The sequence below is a fragment of the Nanorana parkeri genome, unplaced genomic scaffold (genome assembly GCF_000935625.1).
Source record: "Nanorana parkeri isolate BGI_ZX_2015 unplaced genomic scaffold, ASM93562v1 scaffold1000, whole genome shotgun sequence".
Lineage (NCBI taxonomy): Eukaryota > Metazoa > Chordata > Amphibia > Anura > Dicroglossidae > Nanorana > Nanorana parkeri.
Genome location: NW_017307268.1, coordinates 617081 through 624296, shown reverse-complemented (window position 1 = coordinate 624296; position 7216 = coordinate 617081).

Sequence of the window (7216 nt, the reverse complement as noted above, 5' to 3'; positions counted from 1 at the left end):
CTTTTTTTTAAATCACTTTTTACTTTTTTTTTAAAAATTATTTTCATTTTTTTTTTACTGTTGGGGGGCTTCGGGGAAATATTAGGGGTCTAAATAGGGGTCATCCTGAAACTGACAGGATGACAGCGGCGCCGCTCTCCTCCCCGCTCGGCCGTCCTGAAAGCTGCGGCATCTCTCCTTACCACTCGGCCATAATGACAGCAGACATCGGTCCCTCCTGCGCCCCCCCTCCCGCGGGGATCCGAGGACAGCGCTGAAGGGGGGAGGGAGCGCTTTCATGGTAGATGGCCGAGCGGTGAGGAGGAGAGATGCCGCCCCAAGGACGAGCTGTGTCGGCTGCCTGGCGCCCTTGTTGTCATGGCGCCCTGTGCGGCTGCACAGCTCGAACACCCCAAAGGCCGGCCCTGCCTTCATGTTGTGGTGACAGTGCGAAGCTGAAACTTCTGTGGGGGAACTGAGGATGGGGAGGGACAAGGGGGCGGGGTTACCAGTGACGTCATTAATTGTCACCTGAAAAGAGTACCAATGGTTGTGACGCATCAGTGTCCCCTCATGTCAGCTGACTAAGAGCTGTCAATCATGTGACATTCTATAGCTTTCCTTTTCACTCCTCCCCTGGCTGCTACATAAAAGGTTATGGAGGGTGGGGTTAAGGAGCTGGGCCAGCACATGTAACAATAGACACCCCCCCTCCTCCTAGGCCAATGACAATGGAGAAGGATGCTCTGTCCCCCTCCACAATTCACTACTGACCAATAGAAGGAAGCTTCTTCTGGTGCTGGCCATTCATTTTGGGGAATCCCCCGCCTGCAGGAACGGAGGAGTCAGGTTCTGTCTGGGGCCCATCCCTGGTTATACTAATGAATGGGATCGGGCCCCTGAAGTCTATGATGTAATAGATGAATGAGACATGCTGCTCTCACAGGGAGACATTCTGTGATACCACCACCGGGCCGCTCGCTGGTATTAATAGAGGAAGCTGCACCGGGGGACCTGCGGGACCTGTGGCCCCGAAAACATTGGCTTGTTGACCCATGTGACGTGATTTGCAGTAGATAGAATCTTATTTGTGTATTGAATCCCTGAGTGCTGGTGACTTACCTTCAAACTTCTCATTTTCAGCACTTGAACAGCGGGTCTAACTCAGCCGTTCCCAAACACTGGTGTGCCTCAAAAATTTGTGGTAGTGGGCAGAGGTGTCCCAAGGCGGGGGTGACACCCCAAGGCGGGGATACCGGGTGACACCCCGCAGTGACGTAATCGCCTACGCGCGTGATGGCGTCACGCGCTGTAACGCTGTTACCTGCCGGCGGCCATCTTGGTGATGGACGCCGGCAGAGAGAGAGGAGGGGACGTTCACCCGGCGGGATAAGGTATGCCCCTCGAGTCCCCTCCTCTCTCGAACAACTGTCGGGCTCTCGGTCCATGGCCGACTTTTCATAAGGGGGGCTTCTGATGCAAAGGGTGACTCTGAAATGAAAGGGGAAATCTAGATTTGAAGGTGGCACTTCGATGTGATACCCACTTGTTTGTGTGTTTTTGTGTGGGGCCCCCCTTAAAATCTACAACATTTTGGACTGGGGTGCCTCAAGATTTTGATACTTTTAAAGAGTGCCGTGACTAAAAAAAAGGTTGGGAAATGCTCCTCTACTTAAGGCCTGCGCAGAGTCCTGACCTCCACCCCATAGAACACCTTTGGGATGAATTAGAGGCGGAGACTGCGAGCCCCTCCCCCAACATCAGTACCTGACCTCACAAATGGTCCAACATTCCCATAGACACACTCCTAAACCTTGTGGACGCCTTCCCAGAAGAGGCGGGGCTGTTATAGCGGCAAAGGGCGGAGCCAACCCAACACTGAACCCTAGGGACTACGACTGGGGGCCATTAGAGGGCGGAGCCAATTCAATACTGAACCCTACGGACTACGACTGGGGGGCCATTAAAGGGCGGAGCCAACCCAACACTGAACCCTAGGGACTACGACTGGGGGGCCATTAGAGGGCGGAGCCAATTCAATACTGAACCCTACGGACTACGACTGGGGGGCCATTAAAGGTCATGTGCGTGTAAAAGCGTCCCGATACTTTTGGCAAAAGCTCGAAGGGGGAACAAAGCTCACATACAATTATTTTTGCTGTTCCACGTTTGGGGTGGTCACCTCTTTCTGAGTGTAGCTTGGCCATTGAAGGCGGAGCTTGGCCAGGGAACGTTGGTTATGGATTCCCGGGCCGATTAGTAAAAGTCACACAATGACATGACGCGTTAGTTTAAAATCTTATTTATTCTTATAATACAGATTTGGTATAATCGTTCTAGCACCATAGAAAACATTTGTTTTATTTATAAAAAATAAACAACCAAAAAAAAAAAAAGAAGAAGTGGTGTTTTGGTCGGTAATTAGCGACACGGAACATCAAGAAAACAGTGGTCAATGTTCTGTTCAGTAAGAGTCAGCAGAACCAATCACAGTGCTAGCTTTCGGGAATCACGTGACCTACGGACAGTGACTACAGAGGACCGGCTCTGACTTAAAAGGGAAACTTTTCAAGTTTTATGTCATTCGTCCAAACTCATCAATCCAACGGTATCGTCGCTACCAAGGCGATCCACCCCGACTATTCTATCATCCAATAAGAACGGTTCAGATTCTGCTCACTACCTTTGGGCCTTTCTGGACCTTTCTACAGTAATTTACAGCATTAGCACCCATGCAGAGTCGGTCATTTCTTCGCTACCCATTTCCTGCAGGCGAGCAGACAACATCTGAACTGTATCAACCCGGGCATAATGTATACGTCCCAGTGGCATAATGTATACGTCCCGGGCATAATGTATACGTCCCGGGCATAATGTATACGTCCCGGGCATAATGTATACGTCCCGGGCATAATGTATACGTCCCAGTGGCATTATGTATACGTCCCGGGCATAATGTATACGTCCCGGGCATAATGTATACGTCCCGGGTCCGTATATAAATCAGGGAACAAGGTAGATCATGTACTGTGTGCAAAGCTGCTCATTCACTTCTCTACCATAAGCAGGGCCGGGTTTCCCACAAGGCCAGCCAATGCCCGGCCTCATGGCAGCAGGGAGTGGAGGAGCAGAAGGGAGTGGAGGGGCAGCAGGGAGTAGAGGGGCGGCAGGGAGTAGAGGGGCGACAGGGAGTAGAGGGGCAGCGGGGACTAGAGGGGCAGCCGGGAGTAGAGGGGCATCATGTGTACACAGCCTGCAGGTCTGCCATTCTCCATGTGGGGGGGAGGGGGGTTGGCATGTAGGGGGGGCGCATTGAGGAACCTGGCCTTGGGGCAGCAGAGAGAGTAAATCCGGCCCTGCCCACAATACATCAAATTTGCTGTCACAGTTCCATAAAAGTTGAGTTCCTCCACGAGAGGGATACAATGTAACTCTAAATATATTAGGATTCTTCTGTTGGACTTTTTCAACTGGGCCCAACGTATACTTCCCGGGTGTGAATGTGGCAGATAATGTTCTGTCTGTAATGTGGATCTTTAGCCTTGACGCCGTACTTCTCCTTTAAAACATCAAGTTTGCTGTTATGGTCCAAGAAAGTTGAGTTACTCCATGACTGGAACTTACTCCAAGTTCCCCTTTTATATAAACCCGACTATATAGTCAATGTGATCGGTCTTCGCGAAGGAAAACTATAACATATTTATATATATATATATATTTTCTGTATCAAGTATTCTTCTTTCATTATGAAACTTTGTAGCCGTTGGCATTCGGTTGTCGTGCCTCAGGCCTGTTGCACTTGGCCATGACAATCGGAGGGTGAATGTAACTCAATCAGAGGGGGCGGCTTTCAATATCTGGCCCTCCATACTCGGGGAAAAAAAGGAATATTTGGAGTATTTGTTGAACAATAAGAAGCACCGATTTATTTTATTTACCAGAAAGCATCAAGCAAACTATAGGGAGTCTATTTATAAACAAAATACAGTCCGTGTACCCATCGCACTCAGAACCGCTGCTCCATGAGATAAGAAGCGGGTGCATCGGTGGCTTCCGTCAAAGTATAAGTAAAGGATGGACACCGGCGCTCCAAAGCAAATCTATTTATTCACGTACTTGTTGCAAATGCAAAATACAAGATACAACGTTTCGGGGGGTCTCACAGGATCCCCTTCATCAGGCAGACAAGTGATGGCACACACGTTGTACCTTGTGTTTTGCATTTGCAACCAGTACGTGAATAAATAGACGTACAGGATTTGCTTTGGAGTGCCGGTGTCCATCCTTTATTTATAAACAAATTCGCCCTGTGAGCCTTCGTTCTGTTGCGAATAGATGCAAAAACGAACATTCTTCGATATATTGTGAATGTCTTTGTGAACGTAATACGGCGGTATGGCCACTAGATGGAGATGAGGAGCATACAAGATAAATACTTGTTTCCTGTGCTCGTCATCTCCATCTAGTGGTCATAATATAGTATTACATTCGAAATGACATTCAACTCAATTAAAATTAGTTGTTTTGCCTTTATTCGCACAGATCGAATGGCTCTGCGAATTGCTTATGAATAGACTCCTCGATGTTTGCTCACAGTGGTACAAATGTTTTCAGATAACTCTTCAACAAATAAAAACCTTGCAGGGGAAGTCGGTAAGAATTCCTTATCATTTAAATATGCCAGAGACAAAAAAAACAAACATTTTGTTATAGTTTTCCCATCCGAAAAGCTAGGGTTCTGTACAACGTAAGCACCATTGATGAGGACAAAACTGGAGAGGGCAGTGTAGCGGTCGTCCATAGCTCGGTCGCTCCTCTTGTTACATATATTGCATTTGTTCACACACTGCTTCATACATTAATTCAGTTAAAGTGACCCATAACATAGACACTGCTGGGGGAGGGGTCAGCCGCACCGTTCTGCTCGACGGCGGTTGCTGATTCCATGGCCGCCTCCACAGACTGCGGGTGACAGGCACATCATTTTATACGGAAGAAGTCTGGACGTTACATATATATATATTTTCTTACTGCGCTTTATAAAGATGGTTTAATACAGCTTCTGATCAGTAGTGTGTGCGATGCCCACAGGCTGGACACTGTCCACCAACCGTACGATGTCCACAGGCTGGACACTGTCCACCAACCGTACGATGTCCACAGGCTGGACACTGTCCACCAACCGTACGATGCCCACAGGCTGGACACTGTCCACCAACCATACGATGCCCACAGGCTGGACACTGTCCACCAACCGTACGATGCCCACAGGCTGGACACTGTCCACCAACCATCCTAATTCAACAGATGGACATAGAACATATAAAACTGTGATCATTGGGCAGATAAGCACGTCATCCCGTCCGCCATCGCTTCTATCATTGACATCTCTTTGGACGTATTTCAGTCATCTGATTGGTCAATATAAACTGGTAAGGTTACAACGTGACGCTTTCATCGTCCATAGGGACGCCCCCTTTAAAACTTGCATAGACAAAGTTAACCCTGAACTTGTGTCCTGACCAGGCCTGTTACTCAATATGAACCTTTATCTTCACAATACCCTCTGACTTGGACAACAATGATTTGTTCCAATCTTGGCGTATCACAAAGCACGATACAATCAGCTATCCCAAGACTATGTTTAGCGTTAGGAGCACCTGGAGTATCTGGATATCTAAATTTGGACAAACAGGGGCACAAAATATTAAAGGGGGAGAGGCAGATGAGAGGGAAAACCAAGAAGGCACACCATTTATAGTTTTATACAAAGTTCTGTGTAACAAGGAAATCTCTACCCAACTGCTGGTCATTTCATTCCATATAAGTTGTCTCTTAATTTGAGAAAAGGTCATCTTCTGACCTCAACAATCTCAAAGTCATCTTCTGACCTCAACAATCTCAAAGTCATCTTCTGACCTCAACAATCTCAAAGTCATCTTCTGACCTCAACGTTATCAAAGTCATCTTCTGACCTCAACAATCTCCAAGTCAGCTTCTGACCTCAACAATCTCAAAGTCATCTTCTGACCTCAACAACCTCAAAGTCATCTTCTGACCTCAACGTTATCAAGGTCATCTTCTGACCTCAAGAATCTCAAAGTCATCTTCTGACCTCAACAACCTCAAAGTCAGCTTCTGACCTCAACAATCTCAAAGTCATCTTCTGACCTCAACAATCTCAAAGTCATCTTCTGACCTCAACAATCTCAAAGTCATCTTCTGACCTCAACAATCTCAAAGTCATCTTCTGACCTCAACATTCTCAAAGTCATCTTCTGACCTCAACAATCTCAAAGTCATCTTCTGACCTCAACAATCTCAAAGTCATCTTCTGACCTCAACGTTATCAAAGTCATCTTCTGACCTCAACATTCTCAAAGTCAGCTTCTGACCTCAACATTCTCAAAATCAGCTTCTGACCTCAACATTCTCAAAGTCATCTTCTGACCTCAACAATCTCAAAGTCATCTTCTGACCTTAACAATCTCAAAGTCAGCTTCTGACCTCCACGTTATCAAAGTCAGCTTCTGACCTCAACATTCTCAAAGTCAGCTTCTGACCTCAACATTCTCAAAGTCATCTTCTGACCTCAACGTTATCAAAGTCATCAACGTTGAGGTCTTCTGACCTCAACGTTATCAAAGTCATCTTCTGACCTCAACGTTATCAAAGTCATCTTCTGACCTCAACAATCTCAAAGTCATCTTCTGACCTCAACAATCTCAAAGTCATCTTCTGACCTCAACGTTATCAAAGTCATCTTCTGACCTCAACAATCTCAAAGTCATCTTCTGACCTCAACAATCTCAAAGTCATCTTCTGACCTCAACGTTATCAAAGTCATCTTCTGACCTCAACATTCTCAAAGTCAGCTTCTGACCTCAACATTCTCAAAATCAGCTTCTGACCTCAACATTCTCAAAGTCATCTTCTGACCTCAACAATCTCAAAGTCATCTTCTGACCTTAACAATCTCAAAGTCAGCTTCTGACCTCAACGTTATCAAAGTCAGCTTCTGACCTCAACATTCTCAAAGTCAGCTTCTGACCTCAACATTCTCAAAGTCATCTTCTGACCTCAACGTTATCAAAGTCATCAACGTTGAGGTCTTCTGACCTCAACGTTATCAAAGTCATCTTCTGACCTCAACGTTATCAAAGTCATCTTCTGACCTCAACAATCTCAAAGTCATCTTCTGACCTCAACAATCTCAAAGTCATCTTCTGACCTCAAC